This window comes from Watersipora subatra, chromosome 11, assembly GCF_963576615.1.
Source record: "Watersipora subatra chromosome 11, tzWatSuba1.1, whole genome shotgun sequence".
Classification (NCBI taxonomy): domain Eukaryota; kingdom Metazoa; phylum Bryozoa; class Gymnolaemata; order Cheilostomatida; family Watersiporidae; genus Watersipora; species Watersipora subatra.
Genome location: NC_088718.1, coordinates 11,940,293 through 11,967,738, shown reverse-complemented (window position 1 = coordinate 11,967,738; position 27,446 = coordinate 11,940,293). Strand labels below are relative to the sequence as shown.

At 37.6% G+C, this 27,446-nt stretch overlaps 1 protein-coding gene and 14 non-coding genes across 15 annotated transcripts in view; 8 read left to right on the top strand and 7 right to left on the bottom strand.

Moving 5' to 3' along the window:
• Window positions 1–1,346: 1,346 nt before the first annotated feature.
• LOC137409525 (5S ribosomal RNA) lies at window positions 1,347–1,465 on the bottom strand. The gene has a single exon (XR_010980740.1). It is a non-coding gene; the product is annotated as a 5S ribosomal RNA (ribosomal RNA).
• Window positions 1,466–1,599: 134 nt separating this feature from the next.
• On the top strand, window positions 1,600–1,718 carry LOC137409356 (5S ribosomal RNA). Its single transcript, XR_010980580.1, has one exon. It is a non-coding gene; the product is annotated as a 5S ribosomal RNA (ribosomal RNA).
• Window positions 1,719–3,861: 2,143 nt separating this feature from the next.
• LOC137409111 (5S ribosomal RNA) lies at window positions 3,862–3,980 on the bottom strand. Its single transcript, XR_010980354.1, has one exon. It is a non-coding gene; the product is annotated as a 5S ribosomal RNA (ribosomal RNA).
• A 134-nt stretch (window positions 3,981–4,114) lies between these two features.
• On the top strand, window positions 4,115–4,233 carry LOC137409343 (5S ribosomal RNA). Its single transcript, XR_010980568.1, has one exon. It is a non-coding gene; the product is annotated as a 5S ribosomal RNA (ribosomal RNA).
• A 2,140-nt stretch (window positions 4,234–6,373) lies between these two features.
• On the bottom strand, window positions 6,374–6,492 carry LOC137409524 (5S ribosomal RNA). Its single transcript, XR_010980739.1, has one exon. It is a non-coding gene; the product is annotated as a 5S ribosomal RNA (ribosomal RNA).
• Window positions 6,493–6,626: 134 nt separating this feature from the next.
• On the top strand, window positions 6,627–6,745 carry LOC137409164 (5S ribosomal RNA). Its single transcript, XR_010980403.1, has one exon. It is a non-coding gene; the product is annotated as a 5S ribosomal RNA (ribosomal RNA).
• A 2,140-nt stretch (window positions 6,746–8,885) lies between these two features.
• LOC137409523 (5S ribosomal RNA) lies at window positions 8,886–9,004 on the bottom strand. The gene has a single exon (XR_010980738.1). It is a non-coding gene; the product is annotated as a 5S ribosomal RNA (ribosomal RNA).
• A 134-nt stretch (window positions 9,005–9,138) lies between these two features.
• Window positions 9,139–9,257, top strand: LOC137409163 (5S ribosomal RNA). Its single transcript, XR_010980402.1, has one exon. It is a non-coding gene; the product is annotated as a 5S ribosomal RNA (ribosomal RNA).
• Window positions 9,258–11,739: 2,482 nt separating this feature from the next.
• Window positions 11,740–11,858, bottom strand: LOC137409522 (5S ribosomal RNA). The gene has a single exon (XR_010980737.1). It is a non-coding gene; the product is annotated as a 5S ribosomal RNA (ribosomal RNA).
• Window positions 11,859–11,992: 134 nt separating this feature from the next.
• Window positions 11,993–12,111, top strand: LOC137409079 (5S ribosomal RNA). The gene has a single exon (XR_010980324.1). It is a non-coding gene; the product is annotated as a 5S ribosomal RNA (ribosomal RNA).
• A 2,084-nt stretch (window positions 12,112–14,195) lies between these two features.
• Window positions 14,196–14,314, bottom strand: LOC137409521 (5S ribosomal RNA). The gene has a single exon (XR_010980736.1). It is a non-coding gene; the product is annotated as a 5S ribosomal RNA (ribosomal RNA).
• A 134-nt stretch (window positions 14,315–14,448) lies between these two features.
• Window positions 14,449–14,567, top strand: LOC137409516 (5S ribosomal RNA). The gene has a single exon (XR_010980731.1). It is a non-coding gene; the product is annotated as a 5S ribosomal RNA (ribosomal RNA).
• Window positions 14,568–16,874: 2,307 nt separating this feature from the next.
• Window positions 16,875–16,993, bottom strand: LOC137409519 (5S ribosomal RNA). The gene has a single exon (XR_010980734.1). It is a non-coding gene; the product is annotated as a 5S ribosomal RNA (ribosomal RNA).
• A 134-nt stretch (window positions 16,994–17,127) lies between these two features.
• LOC137409332 (5S ribosomal RNA) lies at window positions 17,128–17,246 on the top strand. Its single transcript, XR_010980557.1, has one exon. It is a non-coding gene; the product is annotated as a 5S ribosomal RNA (ribosomal RNA).
• Window positions 17,247–21,040: 3,794 nt separating this feature from the next.
• LOC137408394 (glutathione S-transferase Mu 1-like) overlaps window positions 21,041–27,446 on the top strand; it is a 226,062-nt gene continuing 219,656 nt past the window's right edge. Inside the window, exon 1 of the mRNA XM_068094907.1 lies at window positions 21,041–21,050. The gene's annotated coding sequence lies outside the window, so the exon portion shown is untranslated. The remainder of the gene's footprint in view (window positions 21,051–27,446) is intronic.

Here is a 27,446-nt window from a genome sequence, read left to right as displayed (position 1 = left end):
TGTGTCAAAAAGTTTCGAAACGAATTACAAACCGGAACGTGGAATCTACGTTACGACGGCAACTAAGTTCGGTGATGAGCGCGGGCCAGCGCGTAGCTAAGGTTGCTCCATCAGTTTTTATCTTTGCGGAACTATCTCTAGCGAAAAGCCTACTTTCGCGTAAGGTCATTTCCACGCAATTATAATTATTTAAAAGGAAAATATTTACCGTAGTTTTCAAAATGCTGACGAAATAATCTAAAGCGCGTGAAGCGGCGGTAACGAGCCTGCAACCTTCGTACGAACGGGCGAGATCTTGAACGCTATGCGTTTAGCCAAAGAGTGAACGAGTCGAATATTATCGAGCGCGAACAACCACGCCGTCGAAGTATGAGAGTACACACGACTCCTAATTTGCACAATATCAACGATTCGTTTGAGCCGGGAATATTCGTTACGCAATGGCAAAGTTTTAAGCTATGCGTTCGAAGTAACTCGATAGCTTTTCATAGCTAATGAGCGAGCTGGACGAATAACCGGCAGCGCGATTGACCGCTCTTTCAAATATTGAGAGAGCGAACGAATCCTAGTTTACATGGTACGCATGAATGTTTCGTTGCAGCGCGATTAACCGCTCTTTCAGATGTTGAGAGAGCAAACGAATCCTAATTTACACGTGTATATAGTAGACGTACTACGATTGTTTCGTTAGGAGTTGAAGCTACTCGCGCGGCGGTCGAACGCGAGCGTACTCGTTTGGAGGCTATTACACCATTTCTAAAGCATCGCTTTATTTGGTTCGACGTGAACATCTTTTTAACACACCTGTTCGCGTAAGTAAAAGCTTTCTATGTAGGGCTGTTTTCTTTCGAACTCGTAGATGAGAAGAACAAGCCAAAGAACGGCGCTTACTACTCACCTGTCTTTACACGCGTAGACATTAGATAGCCGGTAAACTAATAAGATCTACGATAGCGCGTCACTTTATGTCGAGAAAAAGTAACAAACTTCCTTTAAAAGAGATTTCTTCGGATTAAAAGTGAGAATATGTTATTTTTATGTTGAGATCGGACGCTGCAACAGTTTTCGTTATACACGAGTAGAGTACATCCTTCGACTACAAAAAGTGTCGCGCTTTAATTGATCACGCTTGCCAGAAGGGTTTTGACGCGGAAATGCAGCAGCAAAGTTATATATACTGTTACACACTACACGTACGTAGTACATAGTACATAGTACATAGTATATGTATATATATATAACGCATACGTAGTACATGTTCATGTACATGAACATGTACATGTACATGTAGATGAAGATAGCGCGTAGATCGCGATGAAGATAGCAAGATGTAAAAATAAATAAAAAGTCTACAGCACCCGGTATTCCCAGGCGGTCACCCATCCAAGTACTAACCGGGCTCGACGTTGCTTAGCTTCAGTGATCGGACGAGAACTGGCGTTTTCAACGTGATATGGCCGTAGACACTGATGCGCTCTTCGAGACACGCTATTAACGCAGAGTTATAATAATGCTCACCAAGCCGTGACTATATTGTCCAATGGGCGTTCGCTGATTATTGCCACGTTTCTCATTAGCGTCTGTTGAAGCTTACTAAATGTCTACGGCCATATCACGTTGAAAACGCCAGTTCTCGTCCGATCACTGAAGCTAAGCAACGTCGAGCCCGGTTAGTACTTGGATGGGTGACCGCCTGGGAATACCGGGTGCTGTAGACCTTTAGTTTTTATCAAAATTATACTAATTTAGAATTTTCAAGCTTCTTTAATTCACTCTATCTCTTGATATAGAATAAAAAATCATTTCCGCTTGAAAGTCTTTTAATTCGCTCTATCTCTTGATGTAAAATAAAAAATCATTTCCGCTTGAAAGTCTTTTAATTCGCTCTATCTCTTGATTTAAAACAAAAAATCATTCCCATTTAAAAGTCTCTTAATTCGCTCTATCTCTTGATATAAATTAAAAAATCATTTCCATTTAAAAGTCTTTTAATTCGCTCTATCTTTTGATATAAAAAATCATTTCCATTTAAAAGTCTTTTAATTCGCTCTATCTTTTGATATAAAATAAAAAATCATTTCCATTTAAAAGTCTTTTAATTCGCTCTATCTTTTGATATAAAATAAAAAATCATTTCCATTCAAAGGTTTTAGCCGAAACTGGATAATATGAATATTATTAGTACTTGATGCTATCCGGCTAGCTTCAATCTCCTCATCTTCACCAGCCATGCGCCGCTGCTACCCGTGTATTTTAAAGAGGATATAATTTCGATTCGTTTTCATTTTGCGCGGCGTAATAGCTCAAGAAACTCGCGTTAAGATTTCCTTTTAATTGCGCAACTCGTATGTCGGCGTTACGAGTTTACCTAAAAGCTAAAATAAATAACTAAACGAAACTCGACTCGGCCTTACGCCGCAAAATACGCATTCTCGTAATGTAAACTCGAGCGATCGTCTTCGGTCGTGATGAAACAAAACCGTACTCGCGGATGCGTAAAAGTCTAAAAGGTAAATTGTGTCAAAAAGTTTCGAAACGAATTACAAACCGAAACGTGGAATCTACGTTACGACGGCAACTAAGTTCGGTGATGAGCGCGGGCCAGCGCGTAGCTAAGGTTGCTCCATCAGTTTTTATCTTTGCGGAAATATCTCTAGCGAAAAGCCTACTTTCGCGTAAGGTCGTTTCCACGCAATTATAATTATTTAAAAGGAAAATATTTACCGTAGTTTTCAAAATGCTGACGAAATAATCTAAAGCGCGTGAAGCGGCGGTAACGAGCCTGCAACCTTCGTACGAATCGGCGAGATCTTGAACGCTATGCGTTTAGCCAATGAGTGAACGAGTCGAATATTATCGAGCGCGAACAACCACGCCGTCGAAGTATGAGAGTACACACGACTCCTAATTTGCACAATTTCAACGATTCGTTTGAGCCGGGAATATTCGTTACGCAATGGCAAAGTTTTAAGCTATGCGTTCGAAGTAACTCGATAGCTTTTCATAGCTAATGAGCGAGCTGGACGAATAACCGGCAGCGCGATTGACCGCTCTTTCAAATATTGAGAGAGCGAACGAATCCTAGTTTACATGGTACGCATGAATGTTTCGTTGCAGCGCGATTAACCGCTCTTTCAGATGTTGAGAGAGCAAACGAATCCTAATTTACACGTGTATATAGTAGACGTACTACGATTGTTTCGTTAGGAGTTGAAGCTACTCGCGCGGCGGTCGAACGCGAGCGTACTCGTTTGGAGGCTATTACACCATTTCTAAAGCATCGCTTTATTTGGTTTGACGTGAACATCTTTTTAACACACCTGTTCGCGTAAGTAAAAGCTTTCTATGTAGGGCTGTTTTCTTTCGAACTCGTAGATGAGAAGAACAAGCCAAAGAACGGCGCTTACTACTCACCTGTCTTTACACGCGTAGACATTAGATAGCCGGTAAACTAATAAGATCTACGATAGCGCGTCACTTTATGTCGAGAAAAAGTAACAAACTTCCTTTAAAAGAGATTTCTTCGGATTAAAAGTGAGAATATGTTATTTTTATGTTGAGATCGGATGCTGCAACAGTTTTCGTTATACACGAGTAGAGTACATCCTTCGACTACAAAAAGTGTCGCGCTTTAATTGATCACGCTTGCCAGAAGGGTTTTGACGCGGAAATGCAGCAGCAAAGTTATATATACTGTTACACACTACACGTACGTAGTACATAGTACATAGTATATGTATATATATATAACGCATACGTAGTACATGAACATGTACATGTACATGTACATGTACATGTACATGTAGATGAAGATAGCGCGAAGATCGCGATGAAGATAGCAAGATGTAAAAATAAATAAAAAGTCTACAGCACCCGGTATTCCCAGGCGGTCACCCATCCAAGTACTAACCGGGCTCGACGTTGCTTAGCTTCAGTGATCGGACGAGAACTGGCGTTTTCAACATGATATGGCCGTAGACACTGATGCGCTCTTCGAGACACGCTATTAACGCAGAGTTATAATAATGCTCACCAAGCCGTGACTATATTGTCCAATGGGCGTTCGCTGATTATTGCCACGTTTCTCATTAGCGTCTGTTGAAGCTTACTAAATGTCTACGGCCATATCACGTTGAAAACGCCAGTTCTCGTCCGATCACTGAAGCTAAGCAACGTCGAGCCCGGTTAGTACTTGGATGGGTGACCGCCTGGGAATACCGGGTGCTGTAGACCTTTAGTTTTTATCAAAATTATACTAATTTAGAATTTTCAAGCTTCTTTAATTCACTCTATCTCTTGATATAGAATAAAAAATCATTTCCGCTTGAAAGTCTTTTAATTCGCTCTATCTCTTGATGTAAAATAAAAAATCATTTCCGCTTGAAAGTCTTTTAATTCGCTCTATCTCTTGATGTAAAATAAAAAATCATTTCCATTTAAAAGTCTTTTAATTCGCTCTATCTCTTGATTTAAAACAAAAAATCATTTCCATTTAAAAGTCTTTTAATTCGCTCTATCTCTTGATTTAAAACAAAAAATCATTTCCATTTAAAAGTCCTTTAATTCGCTCTATCTCTTGATATAAAATAAAAAATCATTTCCATTTAAAAGTCTTTTAATTCGTTCTATCTTTTGATATAAAATAAAAAATCATTTCCATTCAAAGGTTTTAGCCGAAACTGGATAATATGAATATTATTAGTACTTGATGCTATCCGGCTAGCTTCAATCTCCTCATCTTCACCAGCCATGCGCCGCTGCTACCCGTGTATTTTAAAGAGGATATAATTTCGATTCGTTTTCATTTTGCGCGGCGTAATAGCTCAAGAAACTCGCGTTAAGATTTCCTTTTAATTGCGCAACTCGTATGTCGCCGTTACGAGTTTACCTAAAAGCTAAAATAAATAACTAAACGAAACTCGACTCGGCCTTTCGCCGCAAAATACGCATTCTCGTAATGTAAACTCGAGCGATCGTCTTCGATCGTGATGAAACAAAACCGTACTCGCGGATGCGTAAAAGTCTAAAAGGTAAATTGTGTCAAAAAGTTTCGAATCGAATTACAAACCGAAACGTGGAATCTACGTTACGACGACAACTAAGTTCGGTGATGAGCGCGGGCCAGCGCGTAGCTAAGGTTGCTCCATCAGTTTTTATCTTTGCGGAACTATCTCTAGCGAAAAGCCTACTTTCGCGTAAGGTCATTTCCACGCAATTATAATTATTTAAAAGGAAAATATTTACCGTAGTTTTCAAAATGCTGACGAAATAATCTAAAGCGCGTGAAGCGGCGGTAACGAGCCTGCAACCTTCGTACGAATCGGCGAGATCTTGAACGCTATGCGTTTAGCCAATGAGTGAACGAGTCGAATATTATCGAGCGCGAACAACCACGCCGTCGAAGTATGAGAGTACACACGACTCCTAATTTGCACAATATCAACGATTCGTTTGAGCCGGGAATATTCGTTACGCAATGGCAAAGTTTTAAGCTATGCGTTCGAAGTAACTCGATAGCTTTTCATAGCTAATGAGCGAGCTGGACGAATAACCGGCAGCGCGATTGACCGCTCTTTTAAATATTGAGAGAGCGAACGAATCCTAGTTTACATGGTACGCATGAATGTTTCGTTGCAGCGCGATTAACCGCTCTTTCAGATGTTGAGAAAGCAAACGAATCCTAATTTACACGTGTATATAGTAGACGTACTACGATTGTTTCGTTAGGAGTTGAAGCTACTCGCGCGGCAGTCGAACGCGAGCGTACTCGTTTGGAGGCTATTACACCATTTCTAAAGCATCGCTTTATTTGGTTCGACGTAAACATCTTTTTAACACACCTGTTCGCGTAAGTAAAAGCTTTCTATGTAGGGCTGTTTTCTTTCGAACTCGTAGATGAGAAGAACAAGCCAAAGAACGGCGCTTACTACTCACCTGTCTTGACACGCGTAGACATTAGATAGCCGGTAAACTAATAAGATCTACGATAGCGCGTCACTTTATGTCGAGAAAAAGTAACAAACTTCCTTTAAAAGAGATTTCTTCGGATTGAAAGTGAGAATATGTTATTTTTATGTTGAGATCGGACGCTGCAACAGTTTTCGTTATACACGAGTAGAGTACATCCTTCGACTACAAAAAGTGTCGCGCTTTAATTGATCACGCTTGCCAGAAGGGTTTTGACGCGGAAATGCAGCAGCAAAGTTATATATACTGTTACACACTACACGTACGTAGTACATAGTACATAGTATATGTATATATATAACGCATACGTAGTACATGTTCATGTACATGAACATGTACATGTACATGTAGATGAAGATAGCGTGAAGATCGCGATGAAGATAGCAAGATGTAAAAATAAATAAAAAGTCTACAGCACCCGGTATTCCCAGGCGGTCACCCATCCAAGTACTAACCGGGCTCGACGTTGCTTAGCTTCAGTGATCGGACGAGAACTGGCGTTTTCAACGTGATATGGCCGTAGACACTGATGCGCTCTTCGAGACACGCTATTAACGCAGAGTTATAATAATGCTCACCAAGCCGTGACTATATTGTCCAATGGGCGTTCGCTGATTATTGCCACGTTTCTCATTAGCGTCTGTTGAAGCTTACTAAATGTCTACAGCCATATCACGTTGAAAACGCCAGTTCTCGTCCGTTCACTGAAGCTAAGCAACGTCGAGCCCGGTTAGTACTTGGATGGGTGACCGCCTGGGAATACCGGGTGCTGTAGACCTTTAGTTTTTATCAAAATTATACTAATTTAGAATTTTCAAGCTTCTTTAATTCACTCTATCTCTTGATATAGAATAAAAAATCATTTCCGCTTGAAAGTCTTTTAATTCGCTCTATCTCTTGATGTAAAATAAAAAATCATTTCCGCTTGAAAGTCTTTTAATTCGCTCTATCTCTTGATGTAAAATAAAAAATCATTTCCATTTAAAAGTCTTTTAATTCGCTCTATCTCTTGATTTAAAACAAAAAATCATTTCCATTTAAAAGTCTTTTAATTCGCTCTATCTCTTGATTTAAAACAAAAAATCATTTCCATTTAAAAGTCCTTTAATTCGCTCTATCTCTTGATATAAAATAAAAAATCATTTCCATTTAAAAGTCTTTTAATTCGTTCTATCTTTTGATATAAAATAAAAAATCATTTCCATTCAAAGGTTTTAGCCGAAACTGGATAAAATGAATATTATTAGTACTTGATGCTATCCGGCTAGCTTCAATCTCCTCATCTTCACCAGCCATGCGCCGCTGCTACCCGTGTATTTTAAAGAGGATATAATTTCGATTCGTTTTCATTTTGCGCGGCGTAATAGCTCAAGAAACTCGCGTTAAGATTTCCTTTTAATTGCGCAACTCGTATGTCGCCGTTACGAGTTTACCTAAAAGCTAAAATAAATAACTAAACGAAACTCGACTCGGCCTTTCGCCGCAAAATACGCATTCTCGTAATGTAAACTCGAGCGATCGTCTTCGATCGTGATGAAACAAAACCGTACTCGCGGATGCGTAAAAGTCTAAAAGGTAAATTGTGTCAAAAAGTTTCGAATCGAATTACAAACCGAAACGTGGAATCTACGTTACGACGACAACTAAGTTCGGTGATGAGCGCGGGCCAGCGCGTAGCTAAGGTTGCTCCATCAGTTTTTATCTTTGCGGAACTATCTCTAGCGAAAAGCCTACTTTCGCGTAAGGTCATTTCCACGCAATTATAATTATTTAAAAGGAAAATATTTACCGTAGTTTTCAAAATGCTGACGAAATAATCTAAAGCGCGTGAAGCGGCGGTAACGAGCCTGCAACCTTCGTACGAATCGGCGAGATCTTGAACGCTATGCGTTTAGCCAATGAGTGAACGAGTCGAATATTATCGAGCGCGAACAACCACGCCGTCGAAGTATGAGAGTACACACGACTCCTAATTTGCACAATATCAACGATTCGTTTGAGCCGGGAATATTCGTTACGCAATGGCAAAGTTTTAAGCTATGCGTTCGAAGTAACTCGATAGCTTTTCATAGCTAATGAGCGAGCTGGACGAATAACCGGCAGCGCGATTGACCGCTCTTTTAAATATTGAGAGAGCGAACGAATCCTAGTTTACATGGTACGCATGAATGTTTCGTTGCAGCGCGATTAACCGCTCGTTCAGATGTTGAGAAAGCAAACGAATCCTAATTTACACGCGTATATAGTAGACGTACTACGATTGTTTCGTTAGGAGTTGAAGCTACTCGCGCGGCAGTCGAACGCGAGCGTACTCGTTTGGAGGCTATTACACCATTTCTAAAGCATCGCTTTATTTGGTTCGACGTAAACATCTTTTTAACACACCTGTTCGCGTAAGTAAAAGCTTTCTATGTAGGGCTGTTTTCTTTCGAACTCGTAGATGAGAAGAACAAGCCAAAGAACGGCGCTTACTACTCACCTGTCTTGACACGCGTAGACATTAGATAGCCGGTAAACTAATAAGATCTACGATAGCGCGTCACTTTATGTCGAGAAAAAGTAACAAACTTCCTTTAAAAGAGATTTCTTCGGATTGAAAGTGAGAATATGTTATTTTTATGTTGAGATCGGACGCTGCAACAGTTTTCGTTATACACGAGTAGAGTACATCCTTCGACTACAAAAAGTGTCGCGCTTTAATTGATCACGCTTGCCAGAAGGGTTTTGACGCGGAAATGCAGCAGCAAAGTTATATATACTGTTACACACTACACGTACGTAGTACATAGTACATAGTATATGTATATATATAACGCATACGTAGTACATGTTCATGTACATGAACATGTACATGTACATGTAGATGAAGATAGCGTGAAGATCGCGATGAAGATAGCAAGATGTAAAAATAAATAAAAAGTCTACAGCACCCGGTATTCCCAGGCGGTCACCCATCCAAGTACTAACCGGGCTCGACGTTGCTTAGCTTCAGTGATCGGACGAGAACTGGCGTTTTCAACGTGATATGGCCGTAGACACTGATGCGCTCTTCGAGACACGCTATTAACGCAGAGTTATAATAATGCTCACCAAGCCGTGACTATATTGTCCAATGGGCGTTCGCTGATTATTGCCACGTTTCTCATTAGCGTCTGTTGAAGCTTACTAAATGTCTACAGCCATATCACGTTGAAAACGCCAGTTCTCGTCCGTTCACTGAAGCTAAGCAACGTCGAGCCCGGTTAGTACTTGGATGGGTGACCGCCTGGGAATACCGGGTGCTGTAGACCTTTAGTTTTTATCAAAATTATACTAATTTAGAATTTTCAAGCTTCTTTAATTCACTCTATCTCTTGATATAGAATAAAAAATCATTTCCGCTTGAAAGTCTTTTAATTCGCTCTATCTCTTGATGTAAAATAAAAAATCATTTCCGCTTGAAAGTCTTTTAATTCGCTCTATCTCTTGATGTAAAATAAAAAATCATTTCCATTTAAAAGTTTTTTAATTCGCTCTATCTCTTGATTTAAAACAAAAAATCATTTCCATTTAAAAGTCTCTTAATTCGCTCTATCTCTTGATATAAAATAAAAAATCATTTCCATTTAAAAGTCTTTTAATTCGCTCTATCTTTTGATATAAAATAAAAAATCATTTCCATTTAAAAGTCTTTTAATTCGCTCTATCTTTTGATATAAAATAAAAAATCATTTCCATTTAAAAGTCTTCTAATTCGCTCTATCTCTTGATATAAAATAAAAAATCATTTCCATTTAAAAGTCTTTTAATCCGCTCTATCTTTTGATGTAAAATAAAAAATCATTTCCGCTTGAAAGTCTTTTAATTCGCTCTATCTCTTGATGTAAAATAAAAAATCATTTCCATTTAAAAGTCTTTTAATTCGCTCTATCTTTTGATTTAAAACAAAAAATCATTTCCATTTAAAAGTCTCTTAATTCGCTCTATCTCTTGATATAAAATAAAAAATCATTTCCATTTAAAAGTCTTTTAATTCGCTCTATCTTTTGATATAAAATAAAAAATCATTTCCATTCAAAGGTTTTAGCCGAAACTGGATAATATTAATATTATTAGTACTTGATGCTATCCAGCTAGCTTCAATCTCCTCATCTTCACCAGCCATGCGCCGCTGCTACCCATGTATTTTAAAGAGGATATAATTTCGATTCGTTTTCATTTTGCGCGGCGTAATAGCTCAAGAAACTCGCGTTAAGATTTCCTTTTAATTGTGCAACTCGTATGTCGGCGTTACGAGTTTACCTAAAAGCTAAAATAAATAACTAAACGAAACTCGACTCGGCCTTTCGCCGCAAAATACGCATTCTCGTAATGTAAACTCGAGCAATCGTCTTCGATCGTGATGAAACAAAACCGTACTCGCGGATGCGTAAAAGTCTAAAAGGTAAATTGTGTCAAAAAGTTTCGAAACGAACTACAAACCGAAACGTGGAATCTACGTTACGACGGCAACTAAGTTTGGTGATGAGCGCGGGCCAGCGCGTAGCTAAGGTTGCTCCATCAGTTTTTATCTTTGCGGAACTATCTCTAGCGAAAAGCCTACTTTCGCGTAAGGTCATTTCCACGCAATTATAATTATTTAAAAGGAAAATATTTACCGTAGTTTTCAAAATGCTGACGAAATAATCTAAAGCGCGTGAAGCGGCGGTAACGAGCCTGCAACCTTCGTACGAATCGGCGAGATCTTGAACGCTATGCGTTTAGCCAATGAGTGAAGGAGTCGAATATTATCGAGCGCGAACAACCACACCGTCGAAGTATGAGAGTACACACGACTCCTAATTTGCACAATATCAACGATTCGTTTGAGCCGGGAATATTCGTTACGCAATGGCAAAGTTTTAAGCTATGCGTTCGAAGTAACTCGATAGCTTTTCATAGCTAATGAGCGAGCTGGACGAATAACCGGCAGCGCGATTGACCGCTCTTTCAAATATTGAGAGAGCGAACGAATCCTAATTTACATGGTACGCATGAATGTTTCGTTGCAGCGCGATTAACCGCTCTTTCAGATGTTGAGAGAGCAAACGAATCCTAATTTACACGTGTATATAGTAGACGTACTACGATTGTTTCGTTAGGAGTTGAAGCTACTCGCGCGGCGGTCGAACGCGAGCGTACTCGTTTGGAGGCTATTACACCATTTCTAAAGCATCGCTTTATTTGGTTCGACGTAAACATCTTTTTAACACACCTGTTCGCGTAAGTAAAAGCTTTCTATGTAGGGCTGTTTTCTTTCGAACTCGTAGATGAGAAGAACAAGCCAAAGAACGGCGCTTACTACTCACCTGTCTTTACACGCGTAGACATTAGATAGCCGGTAAACTAATAAGATCTACGATAGCGCGTCACTTTATGTCGAGAAAAAGTAACAAACTTCCTTTAAAAGAGATTTTTTCGGATTAAAAGCGAGAATATGTTATTTTTATGTTGAGATCGGACGCTGCAACAGTTTTCGTTATACACGAGTAGAGTACATCCTTCGACTACAAAAAGTGTCGCGCTTTAATTGATCACGCTTGCCAGAAGGGTTTTGACACGGAAATGCAGCAGCAAAGTTATATATACTGTTACACACTACACGTACGTAGTACATAGTACATAGTATATGTATATATATAACGCATACGTAGTACATGTTCATGTACACGAACATGTACATGTACATGTACATGTAGATGAAGATAGCGTGAAGATCGCGATGAAGATAGCAAGATGTAAAAATAAATAAAAAGTCTACAGCACCCGGTATTCCCAGGCGGTCACCCATCCAAGTACTAACCGGGCTCGACGTTGCTTAGCTTCAGTGATCGGACGAGAACTGGCGTTTTCAACGTGATATGGCCGTAGACACTGATGCGCTCTTCGAGACACGCTATTAACGCAGAGTTATAATAATGCTCACCAAGCCGTGACTACATTGTCCAATGGGCGTTCGCTGATTATTGCCACGTTTCTCATTAGCGTCTGTTGAAGCTTACTAAATGTCTACGGCCATATCACGTTGAAAACGCCAGTTCTCGTCCGATCACTGAAGCTAAGCAATGTCGAGCCCGGTTAGTACTTGGATGGGTGACCGCCTGGGAATACCGGGTGCTGTAGACCTTTAGTTTTTATCAAAATTATACTAATTTAGAATTTTCAAGCTTCTTTAATTCACTCTATCTCTTGATATAGAATAAAAAATCATTTCCGCTTGAAAGTCTTTTAATTCGCTCTATCTCTTGATAGAAAATAAAAAATCATTTCCGCTTGAAATTCTTTTAATTCGCTCTATCTCTTGATGTAAAATAAAAAATCATTTCCATTTAAAAGTCTTTTAATTCGCTCTATCTCTTGATTTAAAACAAAAAATCATTTCCATTTAAAAGTCCTTTAATTCGCTCTATCTCTTGATATAAAATAAAAAATCATTTCCATTTAAAAGTCTTTTAATTCGTTCTATCTTTTGATATAAAATAAAAAATCATTTCCATTCAAAGGTTTTAGCCGAAACTGGATAATATGAATATTATTAGTACTTGATGCTATCCGGCTAGCTTCAATCTCCTCATCTTCACCAGCCATGCGCCGCTGCTACCCGTGTATTTTAAAGAGGATATAATTTCGATTCGTTTTCATTTTGCGCGGCGTAATAGCTCAAGAAACTCGCGTTAAGATTTCCTTTTAATTGCGCAACTCGTATGTCGCCGTTACGAGTTTACCTAAAAGCTAAAATAAATAACTAAACGAAACTCGACTCGGCCTTTCGCCGCAAAATACGCATTCTCGTAATGTAAACTCGAGCGATCGTCTTCGATCGTGATGAAACAAAACCGTACTCGCGGATGCGTAAAAGTCTAAAAGGTAAATTGTGTCAAAAAGTTTCGAAACGAATTACAAACCGAAACGTGGAATCTACGTTACGACGGCAACTAAGTTCGGTGATGAGCGCGGGCCAGCGCGTAGCTAAGGTTGCTCCATCAGTTTTTATCTTTGCGGAACTATCTCTAGCGAAAAGCCTACTTTCGCGTAAGGTCATTTCCGCGCAATTATAATTATTTAAAAGGAAAATATTTACCGTAGTTTTCAAAATGCTGACGAAATAATCTAAAGCGCGTGAAGCGGCGGTAACGAGCCTGCGACCTTCGTACAAATCGGCGAGATCTTGAACGCTATGCGTTTAGCCAATGAGTGAACGAGTCGAATATTATCGAGCGCGAACAACCACGCCGTCGAAGTATGAGAGTACACACGACTCCTAATTTGCACAATATCAACGATTCGTTTGAGCCGGGAATATTCGTTACGCAATGGCAAAGTTTTAAGCTATGCGTTCGAAGTAACTCGATAGCTTTTCATAGCTAATGAGCGAGCTGGACGAATAACCGGCAGCGCGATTGACCGCTCTTTTAAATATTGAGAGAGCGAACGAATCCTAATTTACATGGTACGCATGAATGTTTCGTTGCAGCGCGATTAACCGCTCTTTCAGATGTTGAGAAAGCAAACGAATCCTAATTTACACGTGTATATAGTAGACGTACTACGATTGTTTCGTTAGGAGTTGAAGTTACTCGCGCGGCAGTCGAACGCGAGCGTACTCGTTTGGAGGCTATTACACCATTTCTAAAGCATCGCTTTATTTGGTTCGACGTAAACATCTTTTTAACACACCTGTTCGCGTAAGTAAAAGCTTTCTATGTAGGGCTGTTTTCTTTCGAACTCGTAGATGAGAAGAACAAGCCAAAGAACGGCGCTTACTACTCACCTGTCTTGACACGCGTAGACATTAGATAGCCGGTAAACTAATAAGATCTACGATAGCGCGTCACTTTATGTCGAGAAAAAGTAACAAACTTCCTTTAAAAGAGATTTCTTTGGATTGAAAGTGAGAATATGTTATTTTTATGTTGAGATCGGACACTGCAACAGTTTTCGTTATACACGAGTAGAGTACATCCTTCGACTACAAAAAGTGTCGCGCTTTAATTGATCACGCTTGCCAGAAGGGTTTTGACGCGGAAATGCAGCAGCAAAGTTATATATACTGTTACACACTACACGTACGTAGTACATAGTACATGGTATATGTATATATCTAACGCATACGTAGTACATGTTCATGTACATGAACATGTACATGTACATGTAGATGAAGATAGCGTGAAGATCGCGATGAAGATAGCAAGATGTAAAAATAAATAAAAAGTCTACAGCACCCGGTATTCCCAGGCGGTCACCCATCCAAGTACTAACCGGGCTCGACGTTGCTTAGCTTCAGTGATCGGACGAGAACTGGCGTTTTCAACGTGATATGGCCGTAGACACTGATGCGCTCTTCGAGACACGCTATTAACGCAGAGTTATAATAATGCTCACCAAGCCGTGACTATATTGTCCAATGGGCGTTCGCTGATTATTGCCACGTTTCTCATTAGCGTCTGTTGAAGCTTACTAAATGTCTACAGCCATATCACGTTGAAAACGCCAGTTCTCGTCCGATCACTGAAGCTAAGCAACGTCGAGCCCGGTTAGTACTTGGATGGGTGACCGCCTGGGAATACCGGGTGCTGTAGACCTTTAGTTTTTATCAAAATTATACTAATCTAGAATTTTCAAGCTTCTTTAATTCACTCTATCTTTTGATATAGATTAAAAAATCATTTCCGCTTGAAAGTCTTTTAATTCGCTCTATCTCTTGATGTAAAATAAAAAATCATTTTCGCTTGAAAGTCTTTTAATTCGCTCTATCTCTTGATGTAAAATAAAAAATCATTTCCATTTAAAAGTCTTTTAATTCGCTCTATCTCTTGATTTAAACAAAAAATCATTTCCATTTAAAAGTCTTCTAATTCGCTCTATCTCTTGATATAAAATAAAAAATCATTTCCATTTAAAAGTCTTTTAATCCGCTCTATCTTTTGATGTAAAATAAAAAATCATTTCCGCTTGAAAGTCTTTTAATTCGCTCTATCTCTTGATGTAAAATAAAAAATCATTTCCATTTAAAAGTCTTTTAATTCGCTCTATCTTTTGATTTAAAACAAAAAATCATTTCCATTTAAAAGTCTCTTAATTCGCTCTATCTCTTGATATAAAATAAAAAATCATTTCCATTTAAAAGTCTTTTAATTCGCTCTATCTTTTGATATAAAATAAAAAATCATTTCCATTCAAAGGTTTTAGCCGAAACTGGATAATATGAATATTATTAGTACTTGATGCTATCCGGCTAGCTTCAATCTCCTTATCTTCACCAGCCATGCGCCGCTGCTACCCGTGTATTTTAAAGAGGATATAATTTCGATTCGTTTTCATTTTGCGCGGCGTAATAGCTCAAGAAACTCGCGTTAAGATTTCCTTTTAATTGCGCAACTCGTATGTCGGCGTTACGAGTTTACCTAAAAGCTAAAATAAATAACTAAACGAAACTCGACTCGGCCTTTCGCCGCAAAATACGCATTCTCGTAATGTAAACTCGAGCGATCGTCTTCGATCGTGATGAAACAAAACCGTACTCGCGGATGCGTAAAAGTCTAAAAGGTAAATTGTGTCAAAAAGTTTCGAAACGAATTACAAACCGAAACGTGGAATCTACGTTACGACGGCAACTAAGTTCGGTGATGAGCGCGGGCCAGCGCGTAGCTAAGGTTGCTCCATCAGTTTTTATCTTTGCGGAACTATCTCTAGCGAAAAGCCTACTTTCGCGTAAGGTCATTTCCGCGCAATTATAATTATTTAAAAGGAAAATATTTACCGTAGTTTTCAAAATGCTGACGAAATAATCTAAAGCGCGTGAAGCGGCGGTAACGAGCCTGCGACCTTCGTACGAATCGGCGAGATCTTGAACGCTATGCGTTTAGCCAATGAGTGAACGAGTCGAATATTATCGAGCGCGAACAACCACGCCGTCGAAGTATGAGAGTACACACGACTCCTAATTTGCACAATATCAACGATTCGTTTGAGCCGGGAATATTCGTTACGCAATGGCAAAGTTTTAAGCTATGCGTTCGAAGTAACTCGATAGCTTTTCATAGCTAATGAGCGAGCTGGACGAATAACCGGTAGCGCGATTGACCGCTCTTTCAAATATTGAGAGAGCGAACGAATCCTAATTTACATGGTACGCATGAATGTTTCGTTGCAGCGCGATTAACCGCTCTTTCAGATGTTGAGCGAGCAAACGAATCCTAAGTTACACGTGTATATAGTAGACGTACTACGATTGTTTCGTTAGGAGTTGAAGCTACTCGCGCGGCGGTCGAACGCGAGCGTACTCGTTTGGAGGCTATTACACCATTTCTAAAGCATCGCTTTATTTGGTTCGACAGAAACATCTTTTTAACACACCTGTTCGCGTAAGTAAAAGCTTTCTATGTAGGGCTGTTTTCTTTCGAACTCGTAGATGAGAAGAACAAGCCAAAGAACGGCGCTTACTACTCACCTGTCTTTACACGCGTAGACATTAGATAGCCGGTAAACTAATAAGATCTACGATAGCGCGTCACTTTATGTCGAGAAAAAGTAACAAACTTCCTTTAAAAGAGATTTCTTTGGATTAAAAGTGAGAATATGTTATTTTTATGTTGAGATCGGACGCTGCAACAGTTTTCGTTATACACGAGTAGAGTACATCCTTCGACTACAAAAAGTGTCGCGCTTTAATTGATCACGCTTGCCAGAAGGGTTTTGACGCGGAAATGCAGCAGCAAAGTTATATATACTGTTACACACTACACGTACGTAGTACATAGTACATAGTATATGTATATATATAACGCATACGTAGTACATGTTCATGTACATGAACATGTACATGTACATGTAGATGAAGATAGCGCGAAGATCGCGATGAAGATAGCAAGATGTAAAAATAAATAAAAAGTCTACAGCACCCGGTATTCCCAGGCGGTCACCCATCCAAGTACTAACCGGGCTCGACGTTGCTTAGCTTCAGTGATCGGACGAGAACTGGCGTTTTCAACGTGATATGGCCGTAGACACTGATGCGCTCTTCGAGACACGCTATTAATGCAGAGTTATAATAATGCTCACCAAGCCGTGACTATATTGTCCAATGGGCGTTCGCTGATTATTGCCACGTTTCTCATTAGCGTCTGTTGAAGCTTACTAAATGTCTACGGCCATATCACGTTGAAAACGCCAGTTCTCGTCCGATCACTGAAGCTAAGCAACGTCGAGCCCGGTTAGTACTTGGATGGGTGACCGCCTGGGAATACCGGGTGCTGTAGACCTTTAGTTTTTATCAAAATTATACTAATTTAGAATTTTCAAGCTTCTTTAATTCACTCTATCTCTTGATATAGAATAAAAAATCATTTCCGCTTAAAAGTCTTTTAATTCGCTCTATCTCTTGATGTAAAATAAAAAATCATTTCCGCTTGAAAGTCTTTTAATTTGCTCTATCTCTTGATGTAAAATAAAAAATCATTTCCATTTAAAAGTCTTTTAATTTGCTCTATCTCTTGATATAAAATAAAAAATCATTTCCATTTAAAAGTCTTTTAATTCGCTCTATCTTTTGATATAAAATAAAAAATCATTTCCATTTAAAAGTCTTTTAATTCGCTCTATCTTTTGATATAAAATAGAAACTCATTTCCATTTAAAAGTCTTTTAATTCGCTCTATCTTTTGATTTAAAACAAAAAATCATTTCCATTTAAAAGTCTCTTAATTCGCTCTATCTCTTGATATAAAATAAAAAGTCATTTCCATTTAAAAGTTTTTTAATTCGCTCTATCTTTTGATATAAAATAAAAAATCATTTCCATTTAAAAGTCTTTTAATTCGCTCTATCTTTTGATATAAAATAAAAAATCATTTCCATTCAAAGGTTTTAGCCGAAACTGGATAATATGAATATTATTAGTACTTGATGCTATCCGGCTAGCTTCAATTTCCTCATCTTCACCAGCCATGCGCCGCTGCTACCCGTGTATTTTAAAGAGGATATAATTTCGATTCGTTTTCATTTTGCGCGGCGTAATAGCTCAAGAAACTCGCGTTAAGATTTCCCTTTAATTTCGCAACTAGTATGTCGGCGTTACGAGTTTACCTAAAAGCTAAAATAAATAACTAAACGAAACTCGGCTCAGCCTTTCGCCGCAAAATACGCATTCTCGTAATGTAAACTCGAGCGATCGTCTTCGATCGTGATGAAACAAAACCGTACTCGCGGATGCGTAAAAGTCTAAAAGGTAAATTGTGTCAAAAAGTTTCGAAACGAATTACAAACCGGAACGTGGAATCTACGTTACGACGGCAACTAAGTTCGGTGATGAGTGCGGGCCAGCGCGTAGCTAAGGTTGCTCCATCAGTTTTTATCTTTGCGGAACTATCTCTAGCGAAAAGCCTACTTTCGCGTAAGGTCATTTCCACGCAATTATAATTATTTAAAAGGAAAATATTTACCGTAGTTTTCAAAATGCTGACGAAATAATCTAAAGCGTGTGAAGCGGCGGTAACGAGCCTGCAACCTTCGTACAAATCGGCGAGATCTTGAACGCTATGCGTTTAGCCAATGAGTGAACGAGTCGAATATTATCGAGCGCGAACAACCACGCCGTCGAAGTATGAGAGTACACACGACTCATATTTTGCACAATATCAACGATTCGTTTGAGCCGGGAATATTCGTTACGCAATGGCAAAGTTTTAAGCTAAGCGTTCGAAGTAACTCGATAGCTTTTCATAGCTAATGAGCGAGCTAGACGAATAACCGGCAGCGCGATTGACCGCTCTGTCAAATATTGAGAGAGCGAACGAATCCTAATTTACATGGTACGCATGAATGTTTCGTTGCAGCGCGATTAACCGCTCTTTCAGTTGTTGAGAGAGCAAACGAATCCTAATTTACACGTGTATATAGTAGACGTACTACGATTGTTTCGTTAGGAGTTGAAGCTACTCGCGCGGCGGTCGAACGCGAGCGTACTCGTTTGGAGGCTATTACACCATTTCTAAAGCATTGCTTTATTTGGTTCGACGTGAACATCTTTTTAACACACCTGTTCGTGTAAGTAAAAGCTTTCTATGTAGGGCGGTTTTCTTTCAAACTCGTAGTTGAGAAAAACTAGCCTAAGAATGGCGCTTACTATTCACCCGTCTTTACACGCGTAGACATTAGATAGCCGGTAAACTAATAAGATTTTCGATAGCGCGTCGCTTTATGTCGAGAAAATTTAACAAACTTCATTTTAAAAAGATTTATTTGGATTAAAAGTGAGATTGTGATCTTTTTTGTTATGATGAGATCGGGCGGCGCAACAGTTTTCGTTATACGCGAGTAGAGTACATCCTTCGACTACAAAAAGTGTCGCGCTTTAATTGATCCAACTTGCCAGAAGCGTTTTGACTCACAAATGCAACAGCAAATTTATAATTGTATATTTTGTACATGTACGTAGTACGTAGTACGTGTATATATGTATATATATCTATATATAACTCATACGTAGTACATGTACATGTTCTATGTATATATAGTACGTCTACGTAGTACATGTACATGCGTACGTGTACTACGTATGCGTCTCGCGATGAAGTTATACAGCAAGTTTCCACTGTCAAATTTTAACACCTAATGTTTCTGTGAATCCATAATCTTCCAGCAATGAACTTTTAGTAATTTTAATAGTTCTAGCTGTATAGAAGTAACCAAAACTGGTGCTAACATTTTATTTGAAGATTGCTCTTACCAAGCATGAAACTAATAGTGATAAAGTATTTTATCTAAAGTTATAATATGTTTTATTGACTTTGTATATATATACATGTATATATTAGCTGCACAAACCCAGCGTTGCCCGAGTAATAACAAAGTTTTTAGACAAAAAATTGTTTACTAGTTACCATATAACAACATTTGCCATTCTAACTTTTAAACTACATATCATGAGAAACGTTTTTTTGTAATTGAATTATGTCAAGTGAGAACATAAAAACAACTTTAAAGGTTTTCAAATTTTGGCAAACAACTTATAAAATTCATATCATTAGAAAAATGTTTTGTGCGTGTCAAACAAATAAAAATAAATTGATTATAAAAGGGTTGAAATGTAAATGTGAAATAGTAAGCATGTACTATCTAAATTAAGTCTATTATGCTGCAAGAACAATAAGACATAATTTGGTAATATTACAATTAATACAAACTGAAAAGATATAATTATTTTTGAATATGTTGAATGAAGAATAATTATTCTTGCATAGAAGTGTGTGTATTAGAGAATTAGTGTGCCACTATCAGCTATCCATCAAAACTCTGAATACGGCAATGCTGGTTTCTCTCGATACTGGTACAATGTAAAAATTTGATATTGTACTGTTTTTGTCTGACCAAACGGTGAGAGAGTGTAGAGGCCAATCCTGTTTGAAATAATACAACTGTTCGCATGAAAATGTTGACCTTCACCGCGATTTAGCAATTTAACCTTACGAAAAGCTGGAAGTAGAAATTCATGAAAACTCAAAAGAGTATCGTGTTTCATAAAGTTAATAGAATTTTACTGCCAACGTTTAATTTCGAGAGAATCTACTGTTGATACCATGTTGCTAAAAACAAGTTAGCCTTAATAAGGCAAGCACAAAAAAAGGCTCGGCTCGGCTCTGCTCGGTCCGGTTCGGCTTGGCTCTGACCAGGTTAGATCTCTTTATCTCATTATTTCCCATGACTGAGCACAGCCCAGCTCGGCTTAGCTCATTCCTCGGCGGATCCCCTTTTACAGCAATATATCTATATACAGTGAAACTCGGATAACTCACCCTCGCATAGCTCAAAAACACGGTTAACTCAATGTATTTGTTTGGTCCATTCCCACGCAATGATAAATAGCTTTAAATAACTCGACCAAAGCTCCGTTAACTCGAACAGTTTTTTTGTCAAACTGCTACCGAGACGGTTGTTACTATCACTTTAGAATATCACTTTATTCCAAGCCATAGAGATAAAAATCGACTTTTAGTAGTTCTTCGGCCTTATTATTACCAACATCGGAAGAATATTTTCATTAACGACTTTTCTGAAGGTTTGCAAAACTCAAATTTTACCAAACATCCACTTAGCGGTGGCCCTCCGAAAGCAAGAAAAGTGTGGTAATATTCGGATAGATTTAAAGTAAAATCGGCAAAATTGATAATGGGTTTTTAATAGTAAAGCAGTTTTGTAATAACTGACTTACTGCAAAATTGATCTCAGTTAAAACGCTCAGTAGAAAAATACGTATTTATTTTTTCTGAGCGTTTTAACCGCGATCAAGTTTTGCTAATTTTAATCTGAGAACGTCCTAGCAGTCACATCACCTAAAACAACAAACAAATCTCAAGTGATAGAAAAATATCTATACTTTCTGATTAAAAATATTTAAAACTTCACACGAAAGACCCTTTAACTTGCAACAAGCAATCTATGCTTTTGATTGATATATAGTTTGTATATGTACATGTATCTACTGATAAATACGTGCACTTATGGCTGTCCTGATAACTTGAACGCTCAAATAACTCGAACACTTTTGCTCGGTCCCTTGAAGTTTTAGTTATCCGAGTTTCACTGTATATGTTTCTCCAAGTTTGTCGTCTATCTGTTTTTAGTTGCTCTAGCTATAGCTGTTAAAATTTTGGAATTAAAAGTCAACATGTTGCTGGGCTTGAACTCACAAAAATTGCAAACGCAGTTTGATTACCCAATGCTATAACCTTTAGACCATGGAAGCTTTTACTTGTGTTTGGTAGTTTTTTCAATCATCAAACTATCAAACATCTGTTTGGTAGTTTACTTACTTGCTATTTAATTCACACGTAAATTTTGTTACTTTTCTAATTGATTTCAACTGCTCCAATGACTTTTTTCAGCCAAGCTGCGATTCCATAATTATGACGATAGCTCCATAGCTCACTAATTTATAGGTATTTTTTGATGCTCACTTTGCGATCCACAATCATTAAATGCGAACTTAATTTTGTTCTTTCTATTTTGTTACTTATTTTACGATATTTCTGTCAGTAAAAATAACTTCTTCAATCAGTTCTATTTAAAACATCTTCGTTTGTATGAAAATTTTTGATTCTTAATTTAACATTTGTTTTAATATCGATATAGCATATTAACGTGCGCAATTTCGTTGCCTCAACAGACGAGTCTGGAGTTCGTTAACCATGTGTTTGACAAAAGTTCATTACAGTGCTCGCTTTGTGCATTAGCTTACACATCATTCCTTCCAAACCTATCAAATTAGTTATTCACGATTAATTTCTTATTTTATATCAAAAGTCTCTAAGATTACTGTAAGAGCAAGATTATCTGTTTTTTGTGAGATTTACTTTTGGCCTAATATCGTGTGATATAACAAGTATCAGTTATTCTTTGCTCTCTTTTATTTACATTTATATATAAATATTTACATTTTATTATTATGTTTATAAGTTTTTTATAACTTTTGAAGTTTATAATATAAGTTTTTAAAGTTAGTTTAATTATCGTTATTATTTCAGATTTGCATTTTCTAAACATAATTGGAATATTGTGTTTCAAGTTATAACATTATTCATTTTCCTATCATTTTTACTATTACTTAGTTTTTAATCTTTATTCTTAATATTAATTAATCATCTAACTATGTTTTGAAGACATTGTTCTAGTAAACTTGCAACTACAAAATACCACCATATTTTGTCCTTTTTTAGTTAATTTATTAAATACATGTATTCTCAAAAGTTACACATTATCTAATGCATCTAAAAAAAGAATGTGTCAGGTTCACCTAGTGGTAGTGTCTTTGACTGTCAACCATGGCGTTAGTTATTTGAGCCCTGCTTAATGCCAATCTGACAAAAAGCTCTCAAAAAAGCTTTCAACCCTAAATTTCTGGGTCTTTCAGATCTAGACCATAACTTGAAAGCCCGGTGTACCACACTGACAGCTTCAGCAAGTTTCATTTCCTTTGTAATTTGCACAATTCTATTTTCACACCAAAATGCTGTATTAATTTATACTCTATGAACTCTTTTAGCTCTGTAAAACGCAATGCTTTTTTGTCCTTGCCGTATTAGGGCTAATTTGTTTTCAGCAAAACGTTTTCATCAATATATTCTCTCAAAATTATATTTTGGCAATTGTTGTACTGATAAAGATAAAATAATAATTTAATTGAGTTTTCTAGGTTTGCTAGGTTTTTCAGATCTAGACTATAACTTGAAAGCCCGGTGTACCACACTAACAGCTTGGGCAAATTAAAGATTCCCTCTGTAATTTGCACAATGGTCACGTGAAATGGTTATACCTGGCTCTGTCAGACTAGACACATTGCAAAATGCATCCCTTCGGGTTAACCCAACAGTTCAAAAAAAGCCCTCAACAAGTGGTTGAACCACCCAAGGTGGCTTATAAAAACTAGTACTAGCGATGTTTTGCTCTACGAGAAAACATGAGAACACTAGCAAGCATTCCATTGCTGTTACCAGAGAAAAGAACCTGCAATGATTCATCGGAACAAAGTAAAGAAAGACTTAGAAAAGACAAATTGAGGAAAGCTGCTGCTAGAGTTGGAGAAACTGAGCAGCAAGGAAATTAACGCTTAGGAAAGGCCAAAAAAGGACAATACAACTCACAGCATCAAATACTGATCAGGAGCATCAACTAAGATGAGCAAATGACCGCAAGAGCATTGCACCAAAAAAGTCCCTAGAGACTGATGAACAACGTGCACAAAGACAAGCCTGATCGTGAGAAAGGATTGCAAGGGTAACAGCCTTGGAAATAGACAAACAGCACAAACAGAGGGAGGTGTGTGAGCGAGATAACAATGCTGCAAGAAGATGTACATTTTAGCAAGAAAAATAGAGTGCTGCAGTTTTTGACTTCTCCTTCAACTATGAGAGGGATTATTTTTGCTTGATAGGAAATATGAATAACTTTGCCACCAGTTTCAAGCACTCAAAGGGAAGGACGAAGCTCTAGGCATGTGTTGCGCTAATTGAAAAATCAAAATATTAGTCATTGCTGCACCCTCTGAACCATTGCGAGGTTTATCAATTGGAGATAGTTCATAATCATTCTTGCGACTTTCTATATAATGTTTTCAAATATAACAATTGTTTCCAGATGACATATTTTAGAGCTTCAAGAGAAATTTGCGAGCAAGGTTTTATGCTCACTTTTAAGTTACAAGGACAGATTTATCATTTGCACGTATCGCTTTTGCCAGCTGAAAACAAAAGCAACCAAATTTTGCAAATTTTTCCATGGGCAATTCTGATGATGAATTGAATATAATCTGTCAAAATGTTTCAGGTGTCAGGCATAGCATTTTCCAGAATTTGCAAAACTTTTTCACTGTTACAACAATTATGTTCAGGAATTTAAAACATCCATGAAAAATCTAACAGATGATAGATTGAAAATTTTAATTCATGCAGATAGGCGACCAGCTAGAGATCACGAATGAAGATATAATGCACCTAAATTAGACGAAACAGCAATTGTTATTGTAGGACTTTGATAAAAGAGATATTGTGTTGCCAAAATGATGATGCGCAGAACATTGGCCAATTAGCCATTCTTCCTTCTTCCTTCATTGGTAGACCTTGATACATGCATGAGTATGTCCAAAATGCTATGACCAATGTCAGACAACATGAAAGGCCAGATATCTTTACAACATTAACGTGCAATCCAAAATGGACTGATATAAAAGAAGCTCTCATAGATGGTCAACTAGCTCATGACAGAAATGAGAATGTAGCTAGAGTTTTTGGGCTAAAAGTAAAACTACTGCTCAACTTGCTAACAAAGGAAAGATTTTGTGGCAAACTTTCCTTTATTCAATTGAATGACTAAAACGAGGTCTGCTTTCTTGTCATCTTCTTCTATGGCTAGTAAAAAAAATATGCTCAATTCAGGTCGACTCAATAATATCCACAAAAATTCTAGATAAAGAAGAGAACCCAAATCTGTACAGCATTGTTACAAAACAAATGTACATATTTGATACATTTGGAATGATACGTGTGAGAACTTATTTCATGACACTCTGACTGCTGATGATGGACATGCACAGTAGAGAACACTAATGCCCGAGATGGAAAGAAACTTTGCAAGAATTCAACACAGATGTACTGAAATAGAAATTAACAATATTTGGATTGCGCCATACTGCCTTTTTTTAACAAGAATTTTCAACAAACAACTGATTATTGAATTACTGTCATTCATATAAATCGATAAACTACATTTGCGAATACATTAAAGATGTGGTTGCGTAAAATTTGAGTTGATCTTAAAAGAAAGCATTTTTTTTCTCTATCAGTTGATATGTTGTTTGTTGTGTTACGCGATCTCGTTGCCAAGATATTTGAAGATTAAAATCGAAAAAATCTGATAGCGGTAAAAACGCTCAGGCCACAAAAACGTGCCCAGACTTGCCCAAAATGATGTCACACGTTACACAACCTGTCTCTATCTTTCGTATTCACATCGGCTATTTGCGATAACAGTCTAGTCCTACGTGGCTCTATTGGCATATATCTTATTTTGTATTTGCTCATGTTGGCTAGAATAAAATTTTAAATCCAGCTACAGATGCATTATTATGAATGTTTCAAAGGCCTCAAATAACAAAAAAATTGAAAATTTGTTCTACTCACTTTCTCCAATTGTTTTGTAAACATTTGGGTGCCGACTACCAATTCTACCGGTCTACGGTAATTCTGTCAAGCTAACGATGTAGAAAGAGGTCTTTGTATCAGCACAGTTCCGCCGCTACCCATACTAACGATATACGGTCAGCCTCCCATAAGTCCCGCCCACATTATGTTCGTTGCCTATCCTTGGGACGGGGCTGTATATCATTGCCTACACCGACTATAGTTTCTTACGACTAGTTTCTTACTAGTTTCTTACTAGTAGTATTCTTACCGAATACTACCAAAGTAAAATAAGCAAGCTGCGTTTTTGAAAATAATATACATAGGGATAGAGTTTTAAGGATGAGAAGTCTGCTGCAAACTGGATTTGAACTCATATTCTCCAGTTCTGTGGACATCCATATACCATATCCAATTCACTACAATATTCTGCAAATCATGTTTTGCATTATCTTCAACAATATTATTTTATTAAATAATTTTTACAAGCAAAAATATTTTCATCTCGGCATAAAGCTTTTATTAAAAATATTCATCAAGTCGTGGCCACTCACATAGTTTTAGCTGATACAATAAGACAAATTCATCTACTGCAGCAAACTCAAACAAAACATCATGATTTATGCAGCACACATTCAAGTCTCTCTTTCCCCTTTATGGCAGTTTCCACACTGACAAAGCTGCTTTGGCTGGTGGGATGACATAAAAATTCTGTAATCAGTAAAACAAATGCAATAAATATATGTCGTTCATAAATATGTCATTCTAAAGCGTATCTATTGAAAGCTTCCAAATTGGGAGTTAAATAGATTGTGAGTGTAATTTTAAAAATGAATAAACGTTTAACAAAAGCACAAGTACGCCAAGCCAACGATTCGAAGCTTTGGTTCTGGAAATTAAAGATTTGCATTGATCAATCAGTTTTCTTCACTTTCTACAAGTGAAAAGTGAACATCTAATGTCAAATCATAAATCTAATTTACTAGATAAAGCTGCCACAGAAAATTTGAAGCAAATGTAGCTAGGTGAACCGATAAAAAAATATAAAACGATGATTATTGATAGCAAAAAGTTACAATTTTATTAATTAGTACATGTATTAATGAGTACTAAAATATTACCTTTAGTATATTCATCAATCTAAGCCATTGTATAGCTAGACGCTAAAGATGAAAAAGAAGCCGTCAAGAACTCACTGTACATACGTATCTCGCACGCACAGGAATTTACATTTTAGCCTCAAACAGGGAAATACAATCTGAATGTAAACTCAACAGGAAACTCTATAGGAGACTCAAAGTAAAAGATAAATTTACTTCCATCTCCGATCTTCCTCCGTAGAACTTTAACTACCTGATGCCAAGAAAACCCGGAGTCACCTTAGCAGCAATTTTTATAATTATGTTGTTCGCCAATAAAACGTGTCGATCGAGTAATTCATTAAAGTAACGATGTTAATTAGTTTAGTAAATATCGATGTCCATGTGATTTAATAATAGAGTAAAATCCCTAAATTTGAGATCACAGACAACGCGTTTTACGAGTGATAACATTTATTACGGCCTATATAAAAAATTTGCGCTGATGATTGGCTAAGGAAGCGACCTCATATTTATCGCTCGTGGTTTCTTTTCAGATATATTGCTTGTGACGTCACGAAAGAAGCACCCGCTGGAACGTGAGCTTTTTAAAAGAGGGCCTCATTCAAACGCATGTATCTCTGGACAGGGTTGGTCTACAAAGACAAAAATGGCATCAAATTGTAGCTGTTGTTTTAATTTTTTATGGGTT